This window comes from Delphinapterus leucas, chromosome 10 (assembly GCF_059928025.1).
Source record: "Delphinapterus leucas isolate spDelLeu-1000000601 "Yukka" chromosome 10, BTC_Dleu_Yukka2, whole genome shotgun sequence".
Taxonomy (NCBI): domain Eukaryota; kingdom Metazoa; phylum Chordata; class Mammalia; order Artiodactyla; family Monodontidae; genus Delphinapterus; species Delphinapterus leucas.
Genome location: NC_143138.1, coordinates 84,052,641 through 84,068,489, shown reverse-complemented (window position 1 = coordinate 84,068,489; position 15,849 = coordinate 84,052,641). Strand labels below are relative to the sequence as shown.

At 40.7% G+C, this 15,849-nt stretch overlaps 1 protein-coding gene across 1 annotated transcript in view; it reads left to right on the top strand.

Moving 5' to 3' along the window:
• The first annotated feature begins 11,682 nt into the window (after nt 1-11,682).
• The window catches only part of FRMD4B (FERM domain containing 4B), a 273,299-nt gene continuing 269,132 nt past the window's right edge, over nt 11,683-15,849 (top strand). Inside the window, exons 1-2 of the mRNA XM_022572579.3 lie at nt 11,683-11,794; nt 14,578-14,774. The gene's annotated coding sequence lies outside the window, so the exon portion shown is untranslated. The remainder of the gene's footprint in view (nt 11,795-14,577; nt 14,775-15,849) is intronic.

Here is a 15,849-nt window from a genome sequence, read left to right as displayed (position 1 = left end):
TGGCTACCTTGAGTAAATTCACTTTTTCCAGCCTCAGCATCCTCTTCTGTGGGATGACAGCAGTTAATAGCGCCTGCATTATAGGGCTGTTGGAGGATTAAATGCACTACATCCACTTAACCCAGGCCCTGCCTGGCGTGCCCTCAGGACTCAGTAAAATGTTACATGTGATTATTGTCAGAAAAGTAACGGTCATTGTCTTTAAATCAGCAAAGAGAAAAAAGATCATCCATAATCCTACAGGATCATATATTATCGCTGTAAAGGAACTTGTTGGCATATTTTTAGACCTTTTCCTAAAGCTTCTGTATACACACATACGTATTTTGCATAATTGGAATCATATTGTGTGTTCTCTTGTGGACCCATTCTTAGTGGCTGTAGAGTATAACACAGGCTCTGATTAATTCATTCACCCAACCTTATTGTTGATCATTTGGTTTTTCTGTTTTAAACAACACTGTGATGAAAAGTCTTTTTTAACAGGCTTATTGGGATGTCGTTTATGTACCATCAGATCACACACTTGAAGTGTGCAATTCAGTGATTTTTAGTGTATTCAGAGTCGTGTGACCATCACCAGAATCTAATTTTAGAACATGATTGTTGCTACACAAATAAACCTGCACCTGGGACTTCCCTGGTGGCTTAGTAGTTAAAAATCCGCCTGCCAATTTGGGGACATGGGTTTGATCCCTGGTCTGGGAAGATCCCACATGCTGCGGAGCAGCTAAGCCCGTGAGCCACAACTACTGAGCTCACGTGCTGCAACTACTGAAGCCCGCGCACCTAGAGCCCGTGCTCTACAACAAGAGAGGCCACCGCAATGAGAAGCCCTTGCACCACAACGAAGAGTAGCCCCTGTTCACCGCAGCTAGAGAAAGCCCGCACTCAGCAACAAAGACCCAACGCAGACAAAATAAATAAATAAATAACAAATGTTTTAAAAAGAAAAAGAAAAAAACCCCGCACCCATGGTAGTCACCGCCATCCTCAACCCTCCCAGGCTAGGCAACCATTAATCTACGTTCTGTCTCTGTAGATTTGTCTATTCTGGACATTTCCTACAAATGGGATCATACAGTATGTTGTATTTGAAGACTGGTTTCTTTTACTTTACATAATGTTTTTTGAGGTTCACTCACATTGTAGCAGGTCATTATTCCTTTTTGTTGCCAAACATCCCATGGTGTGGATATATCACGTTTTATTCATCTTTTCATCAGTGATGAACATTTGAGTTGTTTCCATGATGAATAATCTTATAGATTAATCTTAACTATTTCCTTTGAATGCATTCCTAGACTTGAAAATTCTGGGTCATACAATTTCCAGACTTTTGACTATCAAGCACTTCTAATCCAGACTTTCTCTCTCATTTGAGCACATTAATGACTTCCTTCTTCCTCATCGTATGAACTACAAAACTTTTGTATTCCTTGTGACACCTGGAGGTATTTACAATTTCTAATATTCTAGAGAACCATTGTCGGGAATTCTATCCTATGTTGGGTGTCAGAGGCTCTGATGGACAGTGATATTCCTAAAGGGAACACATTGTATTTACTTGTATCAGTCTTTATCATTTTCAACTAGAAACCTCCCTGTCGTCTGGCATTAAGGAAAATTGGCAGAGACTTGTAAGTGGTAGATCGTCTCTTTAAATTGTCTCACTTTGTCCTTTTAAGTATATGTATCCCCTACCAACCTCCTAGAAGTGGTTGACAACCAGAAAAAGAATGTCTTGTGTCAGTGGAATTTAGACCCAAGGTTTCACAGCCCATAGGCAGCTAAGTATCATTAGGCTCATAATCTTATTTATTTAAAATATGTTATTGCTAAACTGACTTTCCCCCTTCTTTAAAAATTTGGGGGCTTCCCTGGTGGCGCAGTGGTTGAGAGTCCTCCTGCCGATGCAGGGGACACGGGTTCGTGCCCCGGTCCGGGAAGATCCCACATGCTGCAGAGCGGCTGGGCCCGTGAGCCATGGCCGCTGAGCCTGCGCGTCCGGAGCCTGTGCTCCGCAACGGGAGAGGCCACAACAGTGAGAGGCCCGTGTACCGCAAAAAAAAAAAAAAAAAAAAAAAAAAAAAAATTTAGAAGTACGTGAAAGTTTGTTTTCTACATGCTGTGGTTTTTAATCCAACATAGCTGTTAAACTCTTGGGGTGGCCTCTTCGGCAAAATCTACTCACCCTTTTTTTTTTATTATATGAAAGGATCCTGCAGAGAAGGCAGCTGGTGGATATACACCAAGCTTAAGCCTTTGTCATTGTGAATCCTGGATGTTTACAAATAGAATGGTCTCTGCAGGTAAGAGAGCTTCCTCCTTTACCACTGCGTTTAATCTTTCCAAAGCCTGAAAAATATTCGTTGAATCATGGTGATTAGGACAGCTGATTTTGCCCTTGCCCTCACCCCCAGATATTCTTCCTCCACTGACCTTTCTGGTCACAAGCAACAGAGCCGATTAAAATACTCCGCTCTTCGTACAAAGACCGTCCACCGCACCCCCTGAGGCTCTCCGGTGTTGTCATCAGTGATGCTAATGGGTTTGCCTTGATCTTTACTTCACTGCCTCTTGAGAATAACAACGTGCATTTATGAGACTGTTGCCTAGATGAGAAGAAGTCTGGCAGGGGCTCGTAAGTGCTGGATCTCTCTTATGTGTCTCTTATGAGAGACATTTTTATATAGGATATCCAATTTCAATCTCGTGACTACCCACAAAGTTGGTGCTGATATGCCCATCCTAAGGATGAGGAAGTTGAGACATCATTGCTCTGTGCCTCCTGGCAGACAAGGTGTAAAAAAATTCCAATTCAATACAGACTTCTTCAGATTACAGCGTAGGAAATACAGTCATTCCTAAGAGTAAACAAAGGTAACCCTACTGCTAAATTCTTACCTATCAGAGATGGTGCATACCTTGGTGACCAAAGCCTTTAAAAAATAAATGCTGCAGTGTCATACTCGCCAAGGTGTGGTGTTCAGAGAAAATGCCCTTCAAAAAAACGGGGGAGGGAGAGTTTCTCTGATTAAGAAATTTGGGAAATGTTGGGTTATATTAAGTCACACACACTGTAGATTGCGGACCTTCTCAGAGAGTCTACTATCGGAATATGCATTGTGAAACCCCAAGATGGGTAGAGCATAAATCTTTTTTTGCGGGACACCGATTAGCGTTTTAAAGAGCTGGTGTGTGTGACACACACCGCCAGAATGAACTTCATAACAGCCATTCCTTTTTGGTTTACTTTTTTTTGTGGGTAAAAGACACGTGGTAAACTCAGAGTATGCAAAGGTATTCAGTGAAAAGGTCTGTCTGTCTGCTTTTAATCACTGTCTCTGAGATTCTCTCTTGAGAGACAAGCATTGATTTCAAGATGTGCAATCATGTTTGTATGTGTGTAAGCGCATACGTGTGTAAGTGTGTGTGTGTATTTCAATTTTGAGCACACTATATATGTTGTTCTGCACATTATCTTTATATTCAATATATATTAGAAGTCATTCCATATCAGTACTTACAAAGCTGTGTCATTTCGTCTAATATCCACATGGTATTCTATTGTATGGATGTATCTTAATCCGTTTAACCAGTACCCTATTGATTTAGAATATTTCTAACCTTTTCCTACTGTGAACAGTGCTGCAGTGTGTACCCTTGTACATTTGTCTTTGTCATCATGGTGTTTCATGTATCAGCCTTTGATAAAAGCCAGGGGTGTAAAGATAAAATATGATTCTGTGAAGTCAAGAATAACCCAGGTTCATAGCCTTCTGATGGTCTGGCTTGATCCAGAGATATTTCGATAATTTAGAGAATTTAGAGAACTGTAGATCCAAGTCCTAAAACTGTATTATCAGAACTTGTTTAAAATAGTGGGAAAATGTATAGATTATTTTTCAGAGATAAGAAAAATTAGTTTTTGAAAAATCATATTTCTCTTAGGAAATAAAGAGGTTTGGAATTGATACAGTAATTGTACGTGTGCTCCAACTCATGGCAAAATGAAACTCAAGGCATGAAATCTTTAAAACAGGGATTTCCCACGTGGATAACCTTTGATTCTTGATTCAAAACTCAGAGCAAGCTGCTTTATTTACCCTGGTTCAGAAACAATGGTTTTGCTTGCTCACTATCTTGTAGTACATTTGATTTCTGCCAAATAGCGTTTGACTGACTCAAAGACTTTAAAGATTGTTTTCTCTCTTCAGCATATTTCTCCCTTTTCTCTTTTGTGAACAAAGTAGAAAAATAATATAAGGTAACTTTATGTAACAAGAGATAAAACCTTTCTTTTTAAAACAGATGTTGTCGTCTAGTTGGAATTCAGCTATAGAACTTGATAGAAGTCCTTCCATATTTTGTTAAACAGTTGTTTTGATAATGTCTCTCTTATTGTTTTTAATCAATCTGATCAATAGGGCTCAATCTCAGAGCAGGCTGGGCAAGTTTCCTTGAGGCCAAATTACTATTGGGACATCAGGTAATTTAAGTGTATTTTCACTGTCTGGTCCTTCTTTGGGAGAGTGCCTAAGATGCTGTAGCCACCATCCATCATAAGGTGCCATCCCTCTGGGCCAGGCACTTTGCATGCAGTGTCTCATCATTTATACAGTGTGTATAGTATCACTCGATCCTGTACTATTAGGTGGGAACTGCTCTTATCCCCATTTTATAGATAGAGAAACTGAGGCACAGGACAACCAAAAAACTCCCTCAAGGCCACCCAGCTAGGATGTTATAGAGCTGGAATTTGAACCTATTGTTTTAGAGTCTTGCCCAAATTAGAGATGGGTTTATTCTCTAGAGTAGGTCTTGAATTCTTTTAAACTCAAAGACATGTGATCAGCAGTAAGAAAACAAAGATTTGTCACTGCTCTAACCTAGTTATGCCAGCAAGATGTGAATGGTCTCCATTGTTCACAGCTCCTGGCAATGGGGGGATTTGTTTTTCTACGTCTGAGCAGTCCTGGCTCCAGAACTGGTGTGGCTCTCTAGGCCAGAGGATGGAACAAGTGTAATGACACGTGTGACTTTCTTGGAAGGAGATGCTCTGACCCTTTTATTACCTCCCCTGGGACACAAGTGATCATGACACAAGTGATCACCTGCAGTGATGTCTAGTCTTAACTCTTTGTCCTCACTTGAAGCCAACCAAATGGCCAGGTCTTCCACCATGTTCTTAAGGAAACGTTTGCCCAAATTTTCCCTTAGAAATTTTTACAAACATTAGCATTCGAACCCTATGTTGTAATATGTAGAAATGGTGGTCGGGGACGCATGGAACCCAGTGTGACAACAAGTTTTCAGTTTCCCCTTTGTGTCAAGGGGCTGGAAGAGAGTCATTATGTGAAACCTGAGTATTAAGGCGTTTTCAGGTCATGAGGAGGAGTTTGACCAGAGGAGTCCCAGAAATGCAGATCTTGAATTCTAATCCTGTGCTCTTAACCACTGCTGTGCTGTGGGCACCTGGCCATTTGCGTTTGTCCTCTAGGGTATTACAAACCCATCTACTGGCGGAAAATCTCAGAAACCTTATATAAAGGGAACTAACCCCTACTGAGTGGTTACCGGGTGCCAGGGACTGTTAGATGCTTTGTATCCTTACTAACAGCCAGCTGCCCAAGCTTGCACGCTCAAACTAGGTCTTGGAAACTGTCACTTCTGCATGTGGTCACTCCACATGCTCTGCCGCTTCCCCAAACAGGCAAGATGTAGAAATCAGAGACAAAAGGGAGTCTTGATTGCCAGGTTCAGTTTCCTGCCAGGGCAGGATGTAATTGCAGGGCTGTCTAGAGCCTATGATAAGCTGATACTAAATTTGTTCTTGGCAGACTGTCTTGGGACGTGTGGGGGAAGGGTGGAGGAGGGGGAAGTGGGAGCTTAGGTGCAAGGATCCTTTTGTAATCTCTGGTCTCCTCTTGTTTGAGCATGAGAACATTTCCTGAATGCTGGTCTTAAATATTTAGTGGTCATTCAGATGGAAGACTAGTCTGCAAACGTTCATGCCCGAGACACGGATACGGTTTTGCTGTATCCAAACTCCCTCTTCCTGTCTCTTGCGCATCTGGCCTGAGGCTTGTGTATCAGTGACGTATTTGGATGTGACGTCTCTCCTGGTGTAACAGGTAAATTGCGAAGGGCTTCTGACATTTTTCTTACTGACTGTGCTGTTCACTAACACTGTCTTAGGTTAAAAAGGAATCGAGCATCATTTGAATGGCTTTGTTTTCTTAACTTTAGCTGTTTCTTTTCTTTTTTGCAGAAGAGAAATAAATAGTTCAGGAGATGAAAAAAGGGCGCTTTGAAAAAATTTGACGATAGTTGATTTACAATATTGTGTTAGTTTCAGGTGTACAGCTTCAGATTCTTTTCCATTATAGGTTATTATAAGATATTGAATATAGTTTCCTGTGCTATACAGTAAATTCTTCTTGTTATGTTTATAAAATTGTAACCTGTGATAAAGGTGAAATTATCCAGAAAAGGATACATTGTTCAAAACTAGTGCTGGGAGACTTGACAAGCTGGGAAAAAAAATAGCATCTCCCCATACAACATATACCAAATTAATTCTTAATGGATTAAAGATTCAGATGGAAAAAAATACATAAAAAGCTGAAAGAAAAAAATGGTGCTTTTACACAAAGTTTCTTCAGTTCTAAATAGATGCCATTTTCTTTCTTTTGATTTTCTTATCTGAAAGTATTAGATGGGAGTATACTCTTGCTTTTATTTTTTTTCTGGTCTGCTCCCTCTCTCTCACTCTCTGTCCCTTTCCCTCTCCTTCTTTCCTTCCCTTCCTCCCTCCCTTTCTTTCCTTCTTTCTTTTTTAAATATTGAAGAGTTTGATGCTTTGCAACTAGCTACACAAAGGCAGCTCTACATTCGAGAACTCCACAATAAACCCTGCTTCATTCACCTCTTTGTTTCCTGAGTGATCATCATTTTGTCAAGGGGGTCGCTAGCTGGAGAATCCCTCAATGAAAGGAAAAACTGAGTACCGCACCGGCTGGCTTCCTGACACCTATTGTTTGAGCTCGGCTTTGCTTTTCCTTTCATTAGAAGGGCAAGCTGGCCTCTGTCATTTCTCCCTGAGGCTTGTGGATCCGGGAGGTAATGCAAGCCTCCCTTTCTCCCTTTCGTCTCATTGGTCTTGCTTGAGACTAGTTTTCCTGAAACATAATTTTCATCAAGCCAGTGTTGGCCCTTCAAATGAAGAGGAGTCTAGTTTCCCGAAATTAGTCTTTTATGGAGAGGTTTTCCATGTAAAATGTTGTTGAGGAAATTCTTGCTGTTCTTTTTCTGGTGGGGGTGAGGGTGAATGAGGGTGGTTTTGGAGAGGGAGTAAGGCTCTCTTTTTTTACCCACCCTATTACAGGGGCTGAAGCAGGCAATCTTATCTTGTGTTCCATTCAGCCTAAAAGGTGGTCGGCCAACCGCTCTTAATTATAGGCCTGGTGTGGTGGAGACAGCTGTGGCAGCGTTGTGGCCCTCAGGGAGTGTATGCTCTAGTGTGTAACACAGTAAAGCCATAAGCTGATACAAATGCGAATATGGAAATAAACCTAATAGAAACGCATTCCAGAAACAAAACAATGAGTGGTAAGTAGTGACTGTGGGCCTGCTTGAGCTACAGAAGCAGAAGGCTTCTCTTTTACATTGACCAAAAGGTTGCAAAGAAGGCAGTCATTGCAAAGGTCTGGGAGAAAAGTTTTCAGAGTAGAAGGAAGAAGCACCGTTGCAGATGCCTGAGACGGGAACAAGCCTGGCACGTTTGAGAGACAGGAGCGTTTAAGCTCTTCTGAAAGATGAGAGGAACCAGTTTGTACTGAACAGAGTCAAGGCATTCCCGAGAAAGGGAAGAACTGGGGCAAAGATCCTTATGAAAGGAGACTAAGAAGAATAGCAGGTGCTGTCTGGCTAGTGCTGAAAACGTCATGCAGTATATGGTGTGAATGTACGTTTTAAATAGCCTTAGTGAGATGTAGCATCCCATGAGATGTGTTTATCCGTTTGAAATGTTACCGATTTAAAATATATAGTTCACTGGCTCTTAGTATGTTTACAGAGTTGGGCAACTATCACCATAATCTTACTTTAGAACATTTTCATCACCCCCCAGAAGAAATCCTGTACCCACCAGCGGTCCCTTCCCATTCTTCCAATCACCCCAGCCCTAGGCAACCCCTGATCTACTTCGTGTCTCTGCAGATTTGCTTATTCTGGACTTTTCATATACATAGGATCATACAATATGTGGTCTTGTCTGATGGCCCTAGAATGTTTTTGAAGTTCTTCTATGTTATAACACCATCAGTATTTCATTCCTTATAATTGCTAAATAATATTCCATTGTATCAGTTGATGAACATTTGGGCTGTTTCCACTTTTTGGCTCTTGTGAATAATGCTGCTATGAACATTTGCGTACAAGTTTTGGTGTACACATTTGTTTTCATTTCTCTTGGGTAGTTACCTAAGAGTAGAATTTCTGGGTCGTACGGCAACTCTCTGTTGAACATTTTGAGGAACTACTGAATTGTTTTCCACAGTGGCTGCACGAGCAGTTTACACGAGCTATGTGTGAGGGTGACAATTTTTCCACATCCTTGCTAATACTTGTTATTGTCTGTCTTTTTGATCATAGCCATTCTAGTGGTTGTGAAGTGGTGTCTCATTGTGGTTTTGATCTGTGTTTCCCTAATGACTAATAATGTTGAAACATTTTCATATGTGCTTATTAGCCATTCATATGTTTTCTTTGGAGAAATGTCCATTCAGATCCTTTGTCTATATTTTAGGTGAGCTACTTGCCTTTTTATTTTTCAGTTATAGAAGTTTTTTTTAATATTCTGGAGGTAAGTTCCGTATTAGATATGTGATTTGCAGATGTTCCCACCAGACAGTGGGTTATCTTTTTGCTTTCTTGATGGTGTTCTTTGAGGCACAACATTTTTTAGTTTTGATGAAGTCTAATTTGTTAATCTCTTTTTTCGCTTGTGCTTTTGGTGTCATATGTAAGAAATCCCAAGGTCACAAAGATTTCATAGTGTGTTTTTTCAAAGAGTTTTATCTCTTATATTTAGGTCTGTGATACACTTTTCATTATTTTTTATTTATGTTATGACGTAGGTGTCCAACTTCATTATTTTTCATGTACTTATCCAGGTGTCCTAGTACAATTTGTTGAAAAAATATTCTTATTGAATTATGTTGGCTCCTTTGTAGAAAATCAATTTACCATGAACATTAAAGTTTATTTCCGGCCCTAAGGAGGATGCATTTTTAATTAAGGCATCTTTCTAACATGGTGTGAAGGCTTCAGAGATCTACGCTCTGGTTGGGTAGTAAAGCAGCTGTCAGGTAAATTCTGGATTGAAGAGGCTTCATTTTCTCCGCAGTGAATTTATGGATGAAGATTCTTGTATTATTTCCTTATAGTACTGAAAAGATCCTTCAGGCCATTTTCAGACATTTAATAGGGCTTCATCTTAATCATCACTGACAGGACAATATCTCTTCTAAAGTTCCCTTTTTCTTTCATTTCTTTTCCTTTCCCCTCCCTCCCTCCCTCCCTTCCTTCCTTCCTGCCTCTCCTCCTCTCTCTCTCTCTCTCTCTCTCTCTCTCCTTTCCCTTCCTTTCTTTAGTTCTTTCATTTCTTCCTTTAAAACATAACCTAGGTTGAAGAGATGAGATTTACAGTCATGATACAAGGGAACATTTAAACTAGGTGATACATACAATTATGTGAATAGATTAGAATATATGGATATTTGAGATCGTGTAATCACACAAACTCAGGCTAAAGACTTCTGAATTCAGCAAAGTTTTTGAAGTAAATTATAAGAAACATAAACATTGAGCACTCATCTTCCCAAGATTTATGCTTCTTCTTTCTAACACCTGTCCCTTGGGAAGTTTCTTCCTGGACCATCTTTATGTGGCTAATGCTCCAAACTGAATCAGCATCCCTGAACAGTGTCCTAAACTCAGGACCTAAATGTCCTACTGGATATTTTCACCAGGACACCTACTAGGTGTCAAAGGTCACAAACAGAAGAATTATTTTTGACATTTTAAAAGAGCATACACCTGTTTGGGAAAAGCATCTTATGAACTTGTTTGGAAACAAGAACAGCTGCTCTAATCTCCAGATCCTGGACTTCAGCTGCAACATTTTCAGCCTCCAGCCAACCCTGCTGCTTCAGACTGGCCCACACAATCCGAAGTGGCTGTTGCCAACCCATCCTGTTACTGTTTGTCCTGAATTCAGTGGTTTTGCATACTGACAGACACTCTCGGTTTGTCTCAAGTCTGAAGTCAAGGGGAGGAGGTTCTGTGAACAACCAAGGAACTCTGTTCAGTCTTAAATGGATAAATTATACCACCGACTAGATTGTCTCTATTGTTGAATACATCGCACCCTTAAAAGTTGTCTGTCCATTTGTGTTTATATCAAATCTGAACTTAGGGCCAGTATATGCTTGCTCATTGTTTGAAATTTAAATATTTATAAGATAGTAGATCCATAAAAAAATAATAAAAGACCAAACAATTTATCAGTCCTGTGAATTTATCCATTGCCATGGGTCTGTCTCATCTACTAGATTTCCGTTCCTCTTGCCTCTACGTGATTCTCCTGAAGTAGTGCACTAAACTTCTGACCAGTCTCTTCCCCTGCAGTCTCTTTCTCTTCCAGATAGATTGGGTTCACTTTGTTGGAAGACCTCATTGATGACATCAATCTCTAGAGCCCCAAATCTTCATTGCCTGTAGGATAAAACTTAAACTTCTTTGCTTAATATTCAAAATCCTTGTCCAATCTGTCTTTCGCTTGCTTTCCAAGCCTTTTTTCTGACTTCCTCCGAGTTTTTCTTCTTCCAAACCACGCCGTTTAGTGTTTCCTGAACAGACCTTGAGCCTTTCTGCTTTGGGGCTTCCTTTACCTTTTGCTGCCCATGTAGTATATCTGCCACTCTCCCTCCCTTCTTCTTATATAAATCTCCCTTTCTTTCAAGACTCAGTATAAATCCTGTTTCTTCTGGTTACTCCCCAGTGAGTGATAGGTCCAAGTCGAGATCCTTAACGGCTTAGTTCCATGGTGGAGATTGCAAACTGTCAATCCATGGGCCAAATTCAGTTTACAGATACGTTTTCTTTCATCCACATTGTGTTTTTTTTAAATAAATTTTTCAGTTAGTGCCAACAGTTAAAATTCTGATATATCACATTTAAAGAATCAGATTTCCAGCCAACTTGGAAAAATTCAAAGCAGGGCTCTGTATTCCCAGGTGGTAAATGTGTGATTGCTCTCTTAAGCTGCCCCCATTTGGCCAAGATGTGTGTGTTTGCACAGCAGCACTGAGCTATGCCTGGTACTGGGTCTCCCCCATCACTCATGTATATCCCCCATCCAGCACCTGTGAACATCTGCCTGGACAGTTAATTCTGTAAGGTCTTATGACTACCTCTTCTTGTTATCTTGAATGTTAGATCGTTAAATTAAAATATTCCTTCTATGCTGCCTCCCATGAGAGCTCGTGTGTATACTGTACTAAATAAATGCCTTAAGGTGATTTTAACCTCCCACTTCTTGCGTGAAATAATGCCACCTCTTGCTTAAAAGGATTTCAGGTAGTATTTTTTTTTTTCAGGTAGTATTTTTAAAAGACCTGTTCCATAAGGAAATAGAAGAGAAATTCAAATAAAGAACCAGACCAAAGAAACAGGAGCATGTAATAAAGGTGATTGTCAAGATTTCATATATAAAGGGAAAAGAAAGGTAAGATATATTTTATTTCAAGGAAAACCAAATCTGTAAGCCGAAGCCAGGAAAGCCTCACTAATCAGTGTTCTGGTTACATTATTTATTTGTTGGCTGTAACTGGATTTTATTTTTAAATGACATTTTCTTTCAAATAAGGTAATCAATTCAGGGCTTTTGATAAGGTCATCATAATGGAAACTAAATCTTCTGTTTTATTTTGGTTGATTTAAAAAATAACTTCACGGGTCCACAGTTGGTTACCATTTACTGCTTTTATTTTTAGGATTTGGCCAAGAGATAGGTCACTGTTTTTCCACCAGCAGTTTTCAGGGTTTTGTGTCTTCTCCTCCTCATGAAGTTTCCCAGCATGAAATGTAGGGAGATGTCCCATTGGTGGCCAGTTCCCAAGACAGTCCCATATTTTCCAGTGTATTATCATTGACATGAAGGGAGGCAGTTCTTCAGTCCATTTTCTGCTTTCCATTAGTCAAACACTGCACCTTGGCACACTTCCCTTCTGTCAGGGACTCCACAGTATCTCTGTAGACTAAAGATTTTAAGAGGAAATATCTTTAGGATTCTAAGTTGTTGTAATCATTATTGTCACCAGTGTAAGCACTTTGTAAGGGAAAATGCTGCAATGAAGGAAAGAAGCAGCTCTGAAGACTCGTAAAACACGTGAAGCTCTGGGAAAGGTCTCAGAATACATCGGCACTCTTTCCCACATAAACTATTTGACTGTTAACTCCCATATCGGCACAGGTTGGGAACATGAGGTCTTCTTTTGACCCAGGAATCTCACAATCATACATGCTCAGTGACTAAAAGAGTATTTTCTGTCTCTGTGCTACATATGGTACCACCACTCCTGGTATTTTTCTTTAAATTTGCTGCCTTTTTAAAACTCAAAAATAATCTTATAAGGTAACTTTACATGCCTACTATAAAAGGAAGACCAATAATTCTAGCCCAGAATGGAAGGTTATTGGGATATTAAATGCAATGAAAACACACCTTTGTTATTCAGTTTTACTGAGGTCCTCCTAGCCACCAGAGGCTCTGCTTTTTCTCTGTACAACAGGGGATAGACTTGGTTTTAGGGAAGTGCTGAATATGTAATAGCACCAAACTGAGGCTCTTTGAGGACTACTCAGAGGGATTGAAAGAGAAGCAAAAAGGGGTAACTTTTTACCCTGGAATGTAGGGTTATTGAGGCACCCCTCTGGCGATCCCACGAGGTCATCTCAAGCAATAGCATAAGCCCACACTTTGGCAATCCCTGGACTGATTCGGCAATTCCTGCCTCCTACAATGTACTTCAGAAGATGTTGGTGAAAGCTTTGATCCTTAAGTCAGAGGAGAATTGGTGTGAGCATCTAGAAAAACCTCCACTGTGAAATGTTTGCGTGAAACTTGCTTTTTTAATAAAGATGTTACAGCAGTGCCCCAGCTCAGAGTGGTTTAACTTTCCTATCTTGCTCCTTCATTTTTTCCCTCTCTGCCTCCCGTGCCTCCCCTCTTCCTCGTCTCTCTTTCTCCTGCTTCTCCTTCCTTCTCGTTCTCACTCCTTATTTGTCATCTTCGCAGGACCAGTCACCTGTGGGAGTGTGTTTTTCATCATTAAGTACAGGAGCAGACACACTTCACGTGTCTCCAGGGTATGACCTGTAATTCCCAGCGTACTCATTTCTGTGATATTCTTAGGGCTGCAGAAAACTCAGCAACAATGCTTGCTTAGAGTATTCTTAAAGTGCTTTGTCTCACTGCAGCTTTTACCCTTCATCCCCTAAGAAAGCAAACGAAAGTCTAAGGAACTTGAACTTGGGCATTGAACTACAGGCCCATAAGAACATTTTGGTATGAGCAAATCAAATGAATATACATTTTTGAAACCTAGTTCATGATATTTCTCCCCAAAAGAATTTCAGCTTTTAAAAGAATTTGTTTCGTTTATTGAGTTTTTTTGTGTCTTTGGCGTCACTTTATGGAAGCAGTTTGCATTAAAAAATCTAGTCAGTATTTGTGGGATTCTCTGCTCAATCTTTTGGGAATTGCCCAAAAAAGCCCTATTTCCCTGGTTTCTGTAGGAGCAGTCATTTGATATACCAGTACCCTGTTCTCTGTTGAGGGCTGGTTTGTCCAGGGTCAGGGATCTGACTTCAACTGGGCCAACTGGAGCTCTTCCCTGGGATCCTTGAACTTGGGACCTTGAAGGTAGAGGTTTTCTCTATCTGGGGACTGAAATTGTAAAAGGTAAAGCTTGGGAGCTGCGGTGGCCAAGTTTTTCTCTGTATAAAAAAGGTCAGTGAACCAGAAGATTGAAGTTGAAATGCAGAGGGAAGGACTTCCCTGGTGGCACAGTTGTTAAGAATCCGCCTGCCAGTGCAGGGGACACGGGTTCGAGACCTGGTCCGGGAAGATACCACATGCCGCGGAGCAACTAAGCCCGTGTGCCACAACTACTGAGCCTGCGCCTGCAAGGCATAACTACTGAGCTCATGGCCACAACTGCTGAAGCCCGTGCTCCGCAACAAGAGAAGCCATCGCAATGAGAAGCCCGTGCACTGCAAAGAGCACCCCCACTCGCCACAAGTAGGGAAAGCCCGCGCTCAGCAATAAAGACCCAATGTGGCCAAAAAAAAAAAAAGAAAAGAAATGCAGAGGGAGAGTTAGACTTCTCATGGCATTTGAGCCCCTGATTATATCCTTCTTGAGACACAGCTTCCTCCCTGTCTTTCTTACTGCGTCCCTGATATGTAAAGTCTCAGAATATACCTAAATTTCCTTTTTTGCTTCAGGTGTTTCACATTGGAGTTTATTCGTCTATAGCCACAAAAAAAGGCCTAATAGGTGACAAGTGATCGTTACACAGTCTGAGTCTCATGCAGGAACCAACACTATTATGAGCAGAGAAAATAATATAGACCAGGAAATTATGGGCCAGGAAATTAACATACAATATCTCAGACTCCAGACCCTACGACAACACTATGGGGTAAGTAATAGCCTTTCCTCATTTCACAGACTAGGAAATTGACACTGAGAAGTTAAGAAGTATTCCCAGAGTTACCCAGCCAGTAAGGGGCAGAACTGGACGTGAACCTATGATGGTCTGACTGCAGAGTTTGTTTGTTTGACCAATTTTACCATTGTAACCTCCCAACTGATATTTCTTTGATCTTCTCTTACTTGTGTTAGTTGCCTTTTGTGAGAAAGGATCAACTAAAGACTCACTAAACTGATTAGCAACCTCTTCAAGGATTTTGGGACTTGTAAAGGTGGAAGGAGCCCTACAGGTTAAGTTCTCCAAACCCTTGTTTTACAGATAAGGAACTGTGGCTCTAAGAGGCAAGGGTACATGCCCAGGGTCACATAGCTATTGTACGGCAGTCCTGTAACTTGAATTTGTCTCCTAACACCAACACATTTGTTTTTTCCTTCTAACACACCCTTTTGGTCTAGGCTTAAAAGCGACTTTCTCCACAAAGTCTCTAGATTGATGAATTGCTCTTGCTATATAGGCTTTCCTACCACCCTCTCTTTCTCTGTTCATAGCATTTAATTCCTGTTTTACGTGCTTGTTCAACCATCCATCTGCCCCATCGATCAGTAGCCTCTGTGAAGGCAGGAACCCTGTCTCTCTTGTTCATTATTGCCCCTCACATGGCATATGCTTAAATGGTGACTAGAATACATGAATAAAATAGCGCAAGGATGTGCAACAGTGGTCTGAAGTTTAAGGCAGTTGAGCTATATAGTATTGGAACATATATTCCAGTTGTAATTCTTTGGGTTTTGCCATGTTGAACATTTGCCATTGTTATACAGGTAGTATTTAAACTTATAGCTTTGGGGACAGAAATGCTCACAGCAGTACCGGGAACCACGTTTCTTCCTTTCTTCTTAACTTCGATTTGCTAGAACAGGTTTCTGTCACTTATACTTAGTAGTTCCTAGCAGGTACGTGAGCTAAGACCAGACTCAAGATGAGGAAGCAAGAGGACAGCAAGTAATTGAGACTATTGGATAAATGACTGGTGAGCTCTACCATCCTTTGGGCATTTGCATTT